Raw genomic sequence first — 14,348 nt, forward strand, 5'->3', positions numbered from 1 at the left:
CGGGAGGGATGGATCGGGGACGTCCAGGCAACGCTTCCCAGATGTTGCCGTGGGATCGCGCCCATTTGCCGCACATCCGTTCCGTCCCTCTCCCAGCCCATTTCCTCGCGTTATTATTCTTCTCTGTCTCAGATCTGTCATCTTTTCCTTTTGTTAATCTTTCATCTTGTCCTTGCGAGTTCCTCTCTGCTCATTCTTTGAAGCCAACTATTTCAAAGAAAGAATTTATTTTTGTTCTGGACCTGCCTTTTCCCATACCTTGTATTCCTTTGTTTATTGATACTATTTCTCTTTCTCCTCAAGCTAAAGATCTGTTTGTTTTTAATTTCTTCTTCTTCTTAGATTTCATCACTAGCTAGGTCTTGCCATGTGCCATAGGTTGTTCTCATTCTTTCCCGTTTGTTAAACCCTACCTGTCTTCTTCTGATGCTTTCCCCCTTATTGTTTGTGTGTGGAACTCCTTATCAACTTATATTCATTTTAAAAACTGCCTTAAGGCATGTTGCTATTTGTGCTTGACCTTTCTTCCTCCAGTCTTCACTTTTTAGGTGGTTTTATTTTGTTTAAGTTAAAATGTAAGCCCACTGGGCAGGATCTATTCTTATGTGGTTATTGTTGGTGTTATCGTTTCTTGAATGCAGAAATTTTCAGGAAGCTTAATTTTGCAACCAGTGCAGAATCATAGAATGGGCTTACATGTGTGTTTTCGAATACAAAACATTTAATAATATTTTATAACATTTAACAGTTGTATAGCATGCTGCAAGTTTTGAGAGTGCTTAATAAACTTTATGTCAGAAATCTCTACAACAGGCTTTTACATATCATAGATAAAGCTGTGATCTCTGTGAAAGACTCATTCCTTCGTTCTTTGTAAATTCCACTGAGGGAGAAAAATTGAGAGTCAACAAAAGTATACACGAAGGAATAAACAGTGAAGAGGGATCCTGTTCTTGCTTGTGCACTGTGATCTCCTCTCCCTTTTCTTCTGGTAGCAAAATGGAAGAAGAAAATTTCTTCTTGCCTCTTCAAGAACTGGATGTCTAAAGCCAGTTTTTAAGACTTCAGTAGCCATTGGGAGCCTGGCCTTTCTCTTGTGCTTCTTGCATACTAGAGTCTTCATGTTTGTTTTCTGGTGGAAAAGAGTAGAAGAAAAAAGATATTAACCCAAATGCCTTGCAAGAGTTCTTCTTTACACCTTGAAAAGTGATACAAACAAGGATTTCTCTTGCTCCTTTCCAGAATGCTTAATAACCATGGCTTATCTTCCAGGTTGTTGGGCTAATATTAGAATTTTTTCTGCAAATGATGCAGGAACACACCATCTAGGTACATAGTGTTTTCAGTTGATGTCTTTGCTGTTTCAAATGTTAATGTAAAAACAAATGTTCCGGCTTAAGCAGTTTTTACCATGTGTTTTTTGTCAGTATATTTTGGCAATTCATCTAAAATTGCTATGATCTTGTGTGAAACATCTTTCAGAGAGTCTGCTCTTTTCCTTGTCTGGAGTGCACTGAAGAGAACAGTTCTTTATTTCTACCCGTCAGGAATCAAAATGGGAAGCACAGTTATTACTGAAACACACTACTGATGTTTAACCTCTGGTATTTTTGCTTCCTCCGCCAGAGTGCGGGAAACGACTTGCTACACTTTTCTCCCCTGTAGTTCTTATCTTTGATTATAACAATATAGCTTCCCCAGTTATTCTAGCTGCAGTTCCAGTCAATCTCTCTTTGTTATTCTGTGACCCTCTAATGGGAAAAGTGAAAAACAGCAGTTGCGATTGACGGCGCTTCAGAGGGAAGTTCTCTGTAGTCCAGTTCCAGCAGGGAACTATTATTTGTGTGGCTGCCAGGAAAAAAAAACATTATCACTAGCACCCAAGTCATATACCAGTTCCAGCAGGGAACTATTATATTATTTGTGTGGCTGCCAGAAAAAAAACACAACATTATCACTAGCACCCAAGTCATATACTGCCCAACTGATCCAAAGGTCTTATGCCCAAACCAAAGGCCTCTGTCCCCTGGGTCAAACCTCTTAAGTGCGTGGACTCAAATCTGGGAGAACCAGGTTTGATTCCCCACTCCTCCACTCACAACTACTGGATGACCTTGGATAAGTCATAGTTCTGTCAGAGGTGTTCTTGAAAAGAGCAGTTTCTGTCAGAGCTCTCTCAGCCCCACCTACCTCACAGGGTATGTGTTGCAGGGAGGCGAAGGGAAAGGCATTTGTAAGCCGCTCTGAGACTCCAAGTGAAGGGCAGGGTATAAATTCGACCTCTTCTTCCCCCTCTTCTAACATAAGGAAGAGTTAAGTCGCACCTCCTGAGTTCAGTGGAAATACCCGAACAGGGAGATCCTGCTGCCATTTTGAATATCTGGCTGCTTCACAGTTTGGGCCACTGAGAAAGGGAGCAGAGGGGTCTGCTGTGTCCCTAGAAGCAGGTCCAGTTAGCTTTGGTGAATGCTGTCACGTGGCTAAGTATAAACTTGTGGGCCATATGTTAAGCAACATATGGATAGGATAAATAATAGTGAATGCTTTATTCAGTAACTTGTTCTCTTTCTCCCAGGGGCATGATGCAGAGGCAGGCAATGGCAAACCACCTCTGAAACATCTCTTGCCTTAAGAACTAGTCTAGCTCACCATGTAGGGGTGCATAACACTAGAAGAGCTAGAACTTCTGGCTGCCAGACAGTCTTCAGGTCTCCTGGCTGTACTACACAGGCTGCCAAATGATAATTATCAGGGGTCGGTTGGAGCTGGAGCACAGACGAGTGGGGGTGGGCACATGAGCAAGCCCCGCCCCCTGCTCCCAGCAGCACTCTCCTCTGTGCTCCACCCTCTCCTCAGCTTTCCTGGCCCACACAGAGGCGCGGTGCCCCGGGGAAGGGCCCCCCCACCCTTCTCGGCCCACCTGCTTGGCCTTTCCCTTTTATGGGTGCCGCCGGATGGGGCAAGAGGCTCGAGCTTCCCCCCCAGAGCTGCACACCATAATGCCACCGTCCTCCGTGCCCTCCCCATCCCACACAAAGGGGGCATGGGGGCTAAGGCTTGCAACTGTCTGCTGCTGGCTGGAAGGCACCACCAGTGGTCTCTGTGCTGCTGCGGCAGCCACCGCCACCACCACCACGCCTTTAGGGTGAGCTGCTCACCACTCCTCCCTCCGTATCCCTCTCTCGGCCTGCTGCCTGAGCCGGGTGGCTTTCCTGCAACGGGGCCAGAAGCGCTCTCCAGCGCAGGATCTTCCGGCTCTGTCCTCTGCCCAAAAGGCAGCCGGTTGTCCCGATGCGCCCTGGGCTATGGGGATGAGGGCGCCACTCTCCGTCCACTCCTCTTGTCCACTCTGCGGACTCTCCACCTTTCCTGACCACCCCCCGGAGGCGGCCCCTCTTGGCAGCGTGTTTTTCCCCAGGGCCAGCCCTGAGCTGCCCCCTTGCCGGCTGTAAATCTGCCCGGGGCTGCCGCTGGCCCCTCCCTCCTTCCCCGCGCTGCTGCTGCTGCTGGAGCCAAGTGAAAGAGCAGCGCCGGGGGAGGGGAGCAGTGGGCAGCCAGGGAAAGGAACCCCACCTCCGCCGCCCCTGCTGCCACCTCTCTGGAGCCTGCTCCTCCAAAGCAAGCAGCAGGCCAGAGACTCTGCAGAGAGCTCAGCCGTGGGGAAATCATGGTTTCTGATTCGGGAAACTAATTCTCTCCCCCCCCCTTGTGTGCCTGAGATCGTAGGGCTGAACACATGGCCCACCCCCTGGCTTTGCTGTTGGGGACAAGACATTGCTGGTGTTCTCACCTATGCCCTTCTATTATTTATTTAGTACATTTTAATTCCGGAAGAGCTCAGGTTTTCCCCTGTTTTAGCCACACAACAGCCTTGTGAGGTAGGTGAGGCTGTGAGAGGTCTCACCCAGCAAGCTTTATATCACAGGAGGGATCTGAGTAGAGTTCTTCCTGGTTCTACGCCAACCCTTGTTCCATACTGGCTATCTCGCTTCTATGGCATAGGTGGTTCTCCCTCCTCTGGAGGGAGATGGGGCGGGGTCTCTGCCTTTGCCTTTCTGGACTGCTGCTGCCTCGGCTTCCTCGCTCTCCTCTACTCCTTCAAGGTGAGCATGCCGGGGGGGGGCGAGAGTGAACTTTATCAGAGGCAGTCCCCCCCCGCCCTTCTAGACCTGCCCCAGCACCTTCCGCCCCTCGTCCTCTGTTGCAAAGAGAGCCGCACGTGTTCTGTGCTGAGGGGTGGAGTTGAGCCTGTCAGGAGCCCCTCCCCCCGGCAACTCCAAAGAGCCGGGCAGGCCCGCCCGCTTCCCACTATAGCCTGGCCAGCCACTTCCCAGCACATGCGGCATCTCCAGAATTTCATGCTGTGTGCTCGCTCTTTGCCTTTGGCTTTCTGGACTGCTGCTACAAGGTATAGAATCTCACAGTCTGGGGCAAGTGATGCTCTGTATTCTTGGTGCTTTGGGGGGGAACAGTGGGATGGTTTCTAGTGTCCTGGCCCCACTGGTGAGTGACAACTGGGGGAGGGGTTCTCCCTGACCCCTTGGCTGCCTCAAAGGTAACTGAACTAAAGCTTTATATGTGGCTAGTGCCTCCTGATGCAGTGGAGTGGCCATTCACAATTATTCTCAGAGGTATAGCCATTGGGAATCTGGTGCCTGTTTCTTACAGAGCTAGCTGCATTTTTAAAAAAATGTAAAATGTATAACTCGCCCTGTAAAAAAGTAAACAAATTGTCTAAATAAAATGGTTCTCAACTCTTTTTGCTAGTTAAAAGATATAGATTACTATAATTTATTTGTATGAATTTATATTGTAAAGGCTGTGTAGCAGGAGTGTTCAGCGACCACGGAGTGGAATGACAGCCCCTGGGGATAGTTCACTGCTACTACCCTGGGGATGTCATTCCACTCTGTGGTCTCTCATTCCAGTCCCTGTACACTCCTGCTACACCCAGGGGCTGTCATTCCACTCTGGGGCCTGTCATTCCAGTCCCTGAACACTCCTGTTACACCCTGGGGCTCTCATTCCACTCAGTGGTCTCTCATTCCAGTCCCTGAACACTCCTGCTACACCCTGGGGCTGTCATTCAACTCCGTGGTCTCTCATTCCAGTCCCAGAGCAGTCTATTTGGGCCCAGAGACCCTAATGGAAAATCCATTCCGCATTTTTATTGCAACTCTATTTGTACTGTAATGTATTTCAATGGAGCCCATGCAAGTCAATTGGCATTCCTAGCTCCCATTATTTCCAATGGGCCTTCAAGTGTTTCCGATTGTTTCCAATGGGCAATCCTGCCCTTCCTTTTAGTACATTCCCTAACTGGGATGTATAAAAGGAATGACAGGATTGCCCATTGGAAACAATGGGAGAGGCTTGAAGGCCCATTGGAGATAAGAACCAGAAATGTCAATATCTCTCCCGGGCATGCTGTTGCCAGAATAATCTTTTGATTGTTTTCTTGATTTATTGCAGAAAAAGCAAAAGCATAGTAACTTGATCTGTATTTTCATGCCTGTTGTAGGGTAGCTTCCCTGCAAGAGCAAAGGAAACTTAAAGTGTCTTTAGTCAAAATGTAAAGCTGGCTTGCCAGCTCTGAGTTGGGAAATACCTGGAGATTTTTGGGGTGGAGTCTGCATGGTGGATGTTGCCTTCTGACACACTTCCGGTGGTGTCAGGGGGTGTGGCATATGCAAATGAGTTATGCTAATGAGCTCCACCTCTTTTTCTACGAAATGACCCCTGATAATTATTATTATTCTGGCAGAAGTAACTTGGTATTCTCATCTAGAACAATAGTATTGATTACTGTTGGATGGCCAGTCATTCTTGCCTTTACTTGTAGATACCTTAGTATAACAAATCAATTTAAAACATTCTAACCCAGACCTGTACAACTTGTGGCCTACCAAGAAGACAACAGTCTACCAAATGTACTTTGGCTTGCTCATATGCTTTATACACACAGCCTTGTGTTTGTAGCTCCAGGAAGATGTTGCAAACAAAGCAGTTTATTAAACCTCTGGTAAGCAGCCAAAAACAGAGAGTAGGATGGTGAGGGCAACATTACATAAGAACATAAGAGAAACCAATGTTGGATCAGGCCAGTGGCCCATCCAGTCCAACCCTCTGTCACACAGTGGCCAAAAATACCAGTTTGGCAAGTCAGAAGCTGTACATTCCTGCTACCCTATGAATAAATGGTAGTAAGCAGTAGATCTCTGAGCTCCACATTGGCAGTTATACCACAAAGCCGCAGCACTCACATGGATGAAAGATTGGATTACACTAGAAAATTCAAGGATATTAAAGTTGGGAGGTCATGACTTAAAATTGGGATGGCACGCTTTTGTTTGGGACCAAAAAAGTGGCAATCATAACATATTGAGAGCAACGTTAATAAAGGCATGGGAAGAGGCTCAAAAGATGTACTATAATAAAATACCAAAGTGTGTCTCACCATTAGAAACTTTCATAAATCCAATGACTTTTACAAGAGAGCAGCTTTGGATATATGAAAACTTGCTAGATGACCAAAATAAATTAATGCAACAAAACTAATTTAAGGAGAAAGGCATCTATTTGAACTGGTGGGAAAGGGCACAACTGGATTCTAGATATGTAAAAGATCAAAGCTATTGGCATTTGTGACACACCAGTAGAATTGGATAAAATTGTGTTATGTTCTAATGGGAGGCACATGAATATGCAAGATGAAGTCGTAAAAGATTCAATGATTAAGTGGGCAAAAATATAGGTCATAATATACAAATAGAACAATGGCCTGGGGTATAGAAAGTTAATATAAAATTTACAAAAGCCACTTAATATAAAGATAACATATATAAAATATTTTATAGATGATATATGACACCTGAAAATTTAGCTAAATGGTATCCAAATATGTCAAATATATGTTGGAAATGTAAACTAAACACTGGTTCTTTTTACCATATGTGGTGGACTTGTAAGGTTGCAAAAAAGTTTGGATATGGATACATGAGGTATTACAAAAAAAATGTTAGTTACAAGTATACTATTTATACCAGAATTGTTTTTATTAAACATGGTACCACAGAATTACAAGAAACAAAATGTATATATGATTATACAGGTAGTAACAACTGCTAGAATATTATAGGCAAAGTATTGGAAAAAAGAAGACACGCCAACAAAAGAGGAAATAATCTATAAACTTTTGGAAGCAGCAGAAATTGATAAATTGACCTTACAATTACAAGAAAAAGAAGAAGAAATCTTTGAAAGAAACTGGGGCATATAAATGGATTGAAAGTTATCTTGGAAAATTATCAAAGTGACTCTAAATTAGAAAGAGATCTGTTATAAGATTAAATTTTTAAACTGAGACAGGTGTATAAGAACTCGATTCGATTTTAAAGTGTTAAACTAAAACTGAAACAAGAGTATATGCTCCATTGTTGTTAGTTGCTTTTCTGTTATATGTTTTTATTTTTTCTGTAGTTGTCTATTTCTATTCTTGTTAAAACTAATAAAATCTTATGCTAAAAAATAAATAAATAGATCTCTGAGCCCCAGTTTTCATGGGGCAGCCATGAGGGAAAGCTTGCTACCTTGCTTTTAGGAGCCCTTTGCTTGGCCTCTGTGAGAAACAGAAGTCTGGACCAGGTAGACACTTGTTCTTCCATAGATGCTACTGATGTCTCCACTACACACACCAGATAACTTGGCACATATCTGTAAACTCTTATGGGAGTGCAGTCAGATATTTTTGATCCAATAACATGCCTGATATTTAGGGCACTGTGTCAGAAATATTTGACAGCACTGCTGTCAGTCCACATTAACTCTCCAGATAACTTCACAATCCAGAGTTGTATTTTAAAGAGTCTATTTTCTGTGGGAAGACAGAGGCCAGTCTATCCACTAGAAAATAGCAGATGTATAGAATACAGAGGGATCCAGGGAAACAGCTTGATTGCTGGTAGACCTGGCTCCCAGAAGCCAGATCTGAGAGCCATTAATTCTTACAGGCAGTATAGTCTGCTGCCCATAGGAAAAGGCCCCTCCGAACCAGGCCTGAGACTTATCTTGCTGGTCTCACCGGTGGCTTCAGGGCCACATCTCAGGTTCCACTACATCTTTACGGAGGCGCCACTGGCACTGGTGGCAGAAAAGCCCACACCAGCCCCCAATATTGGGACCATGGAGGGCAGGCCACTCTCAACTCCCACAAGACTTTGCTGCCTGGGAGTTAAGAGGAGGCCACCCAGTCAACCTGCATTCGGTCTGCCATTCTTTCAATGTCAGGGGTTGGGGTGGTGCCCTAAAGGCACAGAGGAGCCTGGAACGTGGCCCTATAGCCACCAGCAGGGCAGGCAAGGTAAATCCTGGTTTCAAAGGGATCTTCTCTTATGGGCAGTAGACCAGATGTCCGGATTTCAGAAATAATGGCCTGTAGATCTGGCTTCTGCCGGTCAGATCAACCAGCCATTAGCTGTTTGTCAGCACCTGGGTACCTTTAAATTTAAAATAGCCACTATTTTCTACGGAGGTACAGCTGGCTCCGTAGAAAAAGAATGCCCCTTTAAAATGTAAATGGACCCAGGCACTGACAAACAGCTGATAAGCAAAGGGAGCCTTCCTTTCTCTCCCCCCAGGATGACAATGGGAACCATTGTTGTTTTTATTAAATAACAGGAGTATTGTTCTGATACTTCTGGAATGACTTGCTGGAACAATAACAATGTCCCCCTGGATTTGACTAAAATGACAATAATTCCCTTCCTGGCATTGCAATATGGAATTTGGATTATAAAGTACACTGCATTTTTTACAATGACGAAGATTTAGCTCTTGTAACCATTCATGAGTAAGATCACATCACAGGGCAAGGAAGAACTTAGAACTTGACCTCTCAGATCTTTACTGAGGAAGGGACTTCCTTAACTAAGAATATCTAGAAGATTATAGCAATGAAGAGTCATTTTAACTGCCAAGGGATATGTTAAATACTTATCCATCACGTCTGAGATTTTAGCTTGGCTCTCATCACCAGCAGCATTGCATCCAAGCTCCTTTCTTAGAATCAAGATAGAAATTATGCAGGTGAGATGGGGCAGGGGTGAGGGGAGGTGTAACCATTCAACCCTTTGAAGGAATGCTTTGGGTAAAAGAATCTCAGTAATGCTTTGTGAGGAAAATTTCCTTATGGAGTACTTACAGCACATTGTCTGCATTCCTGTGTTGTTGTTTTTCTCTTTTCAGAACTGTATTTATATAGCAATAAATATAACACACCATGAAGTTCCTCAACATGGAAATCCCATGCTGGGAAGAATAACAGGAAATGAAATGAGATCATTATCACAACTAATACAACAAAACACACCCTAGTATATGTTGTATACAACCAAAGATGAAATGCTCTGCTCATCATAATCCGCTAAGAACTTCCAGATGGGATTTTCTTTAATTTTCATATGTATATACTTTTTTGGATGGAACTCTTTACAGTTCCAGCAGCAACTGCATTCCATCACATCAGTGTTTCAATAGTATTCACAGGAGAACAGTTTTCTAAATGTTTGCATTAAGATAGCAAGTCCATAGGATGCTCAACAGGAAAGTTCTCAAAACATCAACATTGAAGTACCTTATTTTTAGGACCAACCAAATTGTCCCAAAGCAGTGGGCAAACTTCAGAGTACCCCAGAACTCTTCTTTAGGCTGGATGTAGTAGCAGTGGTAATGCAAGATCTTTTGCCTTTTGAGGGAGTGGTAGCAGTAGCTTCTGCCTGCCTCTCTGGCCTTGCTGTGAGAGCGTGGAGGTGGAATTAAAGAGAATTACGTCCTTTGACCCATACGTGGGGGGGCAGCAACAATAGGCAGATAAGTAGTGGGAGGAATAGTGGGGTTGCCACCCTCAAGAGCCACTTGGTGTAATGGTTGGGAGTGCGGACTCTAATCTTGAAGAACTGGGTTTGTTTCCCCACTCCACATCCAGCTGCTGGTGTGATCTTGGGTCAGTCATAAGTTCTTTCAGAGCTGTTCTCTGGTAGTTCTCGAGAGAGCTCTCTCAGCCCCACCTACCTCACAGGATGTCTGTTGTGAGGAGGGGAAGGGAAAGGAGATTGTAAGCTGCTCTGAGACTCCTTTGGGTAGTGAAGGGTGGGGTATAAATCCAATCTTCTCTTCTTCATCTTCGACTTCTCCTCCTCCTCTGCTCCCTGAGGTTGCCTCGTTGTAGAGCTGGCCCTTATATGTGTGTTAGTCCTTATGTTTTGCATTCAGCATTATGCCTGATAAAGAGTTGTAAGGAACTAGAAATTTTTTTCATTGCTTTGTGACAATTCAGCTGGTCCTGATAAGACTGGACACTACTGGTGTGTCCAGGTGGGAAGTGTGCATAAACACGAAAGCTCGTATCTTGAATAAACCTTTGTTGGTCTTCAAGATGCCACAGGACTCAAAATTTGTCCTACTACTGATGCGTTTTAGGGTTTGGGTGTTGTTTTTTTGTACCTACCACCAATGGCTTGTTTTCTAATCCTGGGCTGCAACTGTTTCAAATGCTATATTAAAAAAAAAAACAGTCGAAATATTTTTGCAGGGAGTTCTTTTGCTTCGTTTTTACACTGTCATGGTTAAGTAATTTCTTTGAAATAAATAAATAAATACAAGTCTAGGGCAATGTCTGACCACTTTCAGGGAAATTTACATTTTGAAAGACGCCGCTGGAGACTAGCAAGGACATGCAATTACTATATGTAAATCACTTTGGTTGTTTCCTAATCTTGCTGAAGACCTAAGAATTACAGAGGTTTTTTCCCCCCCTGTGTGTGTCTCTCTTCTCACTCAAATTTCATTATACTCTGAAACTACATGTGCAGGTATGTGTTAACGGTGCGCCATGCTTTTAGTTATGTTTAGTCTACTTAGGGCTGTGTTTTATTTTCAAATTGAATTTTGATGTAGAAATTGCTGAGAGCAAGCACTTAGGTATGTGTGTATCCTGTTCCACTAATGGATATTTTGTTGAAATGAATGGAGCTTGTGTCACTTTCCCTAGCATTTCCATGCCTTCCATATCCTGCTCAAGGATCTTCATTTTTAGGAGGTGTTTAAAATAGGCTCTCATTACCACATGGCATCATCATGGACACTTGTCAAACATAAATGAATGGGTCCAGTGATGGAAATTACATGAATGTGTGAATTATGCCTGTGGTGTGCATTATGAAGAATAATAGGTATCTTTCATGTGGAGCTTTTTTTTTTACAAAAAACATATAGGGATGTAGGTAGCGGTATAATAATTTAATAATGTGTTTTGTGTGCTGCAGGGCTGATTTTAGCTGTCCATGCGCTCAAGGGGGAAGAATTGGACCCATGAGGATTTTTGATAAATGCAGTGGTACTTCATGTGTGCCCCTCAGCCTCTCATATGGTTTATGATAGTTTTAGGGGAATAGCCATGTTAGTCTCATTTACCTGTTAGCATTCTCCTGGAATAAAAATTCGAGTCCAGTAGCCCCTTAAAGACCAACAAAATTTTTTCAGCATATAAGCTTTTGTGAGTCAAAGCTCACTTTGTCATAAAATATTATGTAGAAATTTGTGTAAAATAAGATTTGTTCATGGGATTGGCTTTGGGACATGTAGTACCATGCTTGAACCTCTGTGTCACATAGTGGGTACAGCTGACTGCTCCTCTATAGTAAGGTCCATTCCTGGTGTGGATAGACATAGTGTTAATGTCACAGAAGTCAGCCAGTTTGTCTACAACTCCGTGTTCTTCTCTTGTTGCCAAATCTCATGTTCTTTGTAATGGCATGAAATCTCCCCAGGCTATAATTACCATGAAGTCACCATGATGATGCACTTCACATTTCCTCCAGTGGTACATACGATGTATGGTATTATGTCAAAAGCAATAGTTCAAGGCATACCTATGATATCACAGGCTTTCTTGTACTTTTACACTGTTTTGTTTTCATTCCATTGGCTGAATACACGCTATCTCTCTGTTTTTATTTCATGGATGATGCAGTAAAGAATGTTTTCTCTTAGCAGTAGCTCAAAAACTTTCAGCATTGTATCTTTCTGGGCATAGTTTTTGGGCCCTGAACATTCACATACAATGTTTCTGGCTGTTCTACAGTGAACCAGCTGTGGAATTTTGGACCAGCTTCTTCCGTCCCTGCCTCTTATGGCATCAGTACTGCTGCCTTCTGCAGGTTCACCTGGGAAAGGATCAGAGGATGTGCAATTGGCATCCTCCTACCTCTAGCTGCTCTGCCTCTTGGACGACCATGGGCATGAGACCTGCCTCTTTCATGTGCCTCTGGCAGCCTTTCCAGAGGCTTTTCCTTATCTGTGGATGTACCTGAGCTTGAAGAATGCTCTGAAGGAGCACAGTTCTGAACAGCTTTCTGTTTGTTTTCATGTCCCGTGTGATCACTTTCAGAGTCAGTGCTCAAGACCATTGTGAGAACCTCTTCAGGACTCAAATGTGCATTTTTATTATTATTGTTGTTGTTGTTGTTGTTGTTGCGAAATTTCCCAATCCCTGCTACTGCACAGCTCTAAACAATATACAACAGTTGATAGAAACATCAAAACCATAGAATAAAATGTATAAACCAGGGGTGTCGAACTCATTTGTTATGCGGGCTGGATCTGATATAAATGGGACCTTGTTGGACCAGGCCATGTGTGTCAGAAAATGTAATGCCAGGTATGGGAGAGATAAACTTTATAAAGGACACAAACACAAAGGGTTTTTAAACTTAAAATAAAAACATGCTTAAAACATTAGCACTCTTGCATTATTTTGTTTATTTAACAGTGTCTGATAACTGACACCTCTTGCTCTGGATTATTGCATCAAAATGTCTGTGCTCTTGCAATCTTGAGTATGCTGTTCAGGTGTGTATCTGTAAGCTGCAAACCTACGATGGCACAGCAGCAGCAGAACTGGAAGCAGCAGCAGAAGATAGCCAGTTCCACTGCGGGCCTGATAGAAGACCCCTGGGCCGCATGTTTGACACCCCTGGTATAAACAGTACGAATACAGCAAATCTAAAAGAATCAGATGGCGAAATTTCACAATTGCTTCTCATTCTGGACTGCGGCCACCTCTTGGGTGGGGGGAAGAGGAACAGAGCAGTCTGAAGAGGAGAAGAGGGCACTAGCCAGAATGGAAACCATTGCACATCCACCATGTAGTGCAAATCTAATACAGCTATAGAGTGGAATACTGAATGTTATTCAGTCCCCGCTTTTGCTACCACCACCCATCTCAAAATAATCATCCATTTTAAAAGTATGTCAGCAGAACAAAAGCTGAACAAAGTTTGAGTCCAGTGGCACCTTTAAGGCCAACAAAGTTTTGTTTAAAGTGTAAGCTTTTGTGTGCAAAGCACACTTCTTCATATAAAAGCTGTGTGTGCACACGGCACTCACACACAAGCAACTGTGGGCGGCCTCCAAAAAGTGCCTACAGATTTCTAAAAGAAGACAAATAGCCAAGAGGATACCACAGGAAAATATTAAGCCATTAGAATAACAACTTACCCTTCTTAATGAAGCCATCAGTTTCTTCACTTGTAAGATCGCTGTGTTTCCAGGAGAATGCTAACAGGTAAATGAGAGACTGCAAGCTGTCCTCTTCCTAACAAAATTTACATTCAAATGGACCTTATTTGTGGTCATCAGCAGGACCTTTAGTCCTCAAGCTTTTGTACCTTTTTACATATTCCATGGTGTATATATTGTGGGGTGACCCTCAGGGTCCCCCCCCCCAAGATCTGTATTTCTCAAGTAAAAACTTATTTCAGAAATCCATGAAATTAGCCAAGAGCACTGCCACGTGCAGCAGGGGACTCATTCACTTGGATTAATTTTTGAACCAGAATTTTAAGATGACTATGTGAAGTGAAAGAGCAAATGCTAAAAACAGATTTTTCCTTGTTCAAGGCCATACTTGCATATATATATACAAGAAGGGGGACCTGCGATACTCATGGGAGGGAGGAGGAGAAGCTCCACGGGAGAAGGAAGCAGCCACAGGCAAGCCTTCTCCCCTGTTCCCCCCCGTCCCCGGCACCCACGGCGAGGCCCACGCCCCTCTAAGCTTCCCCCTCCCCTAGCGGTGGCAAGGCCTTGCTGGCCTGCCAAACTTTCTCCCTCCCTCTCCCCCCCCCGGGGGCAGCAAAGCTTCGCCAGCCTGCCAAGCTTTCTTCTTCCCCCCGCGGCGGCGAGGATCGCTGGCCTGCCAAACTTTCTCCCTCCCCCTGCAGTGGCGAGGCCTCACCGGCCTGCCAAACATTCTCCCTCCCCCCTCAGCGGCAGCAAGGCCTCGCTGGCCC

General features: G+C 44.1%; 1 protein-coding gene across 2 annotated transcripts in view; it reads left to right on the forward strand.

Annotated features, from left to right (window-relative positions):
- The window catches only part of CTBP2 (C-terminal binding protein 2), a 287,345-nt gene that overhangs the window by 138,807 nt on the left and 134,190 nt on the right, over positions 1–14,348 (forward strand). The window lies entirely within an intron of this gene.

This window comes from Gekko japonicus, unplaced genomic scaffold (genome assembly GCF_001447785.1).
Source record: "Gekko japonicus isolate JY-2015 unplaced genomic scaffold, Gekko_japonicus_V1.1 scaffold415, whole genome shotgun sequence".
NCBI lineage: Eukaryota > Metazoa > Chordata > Lepidosauria > Squamata > Gekkonidae > Gekko > Gekko japonicus.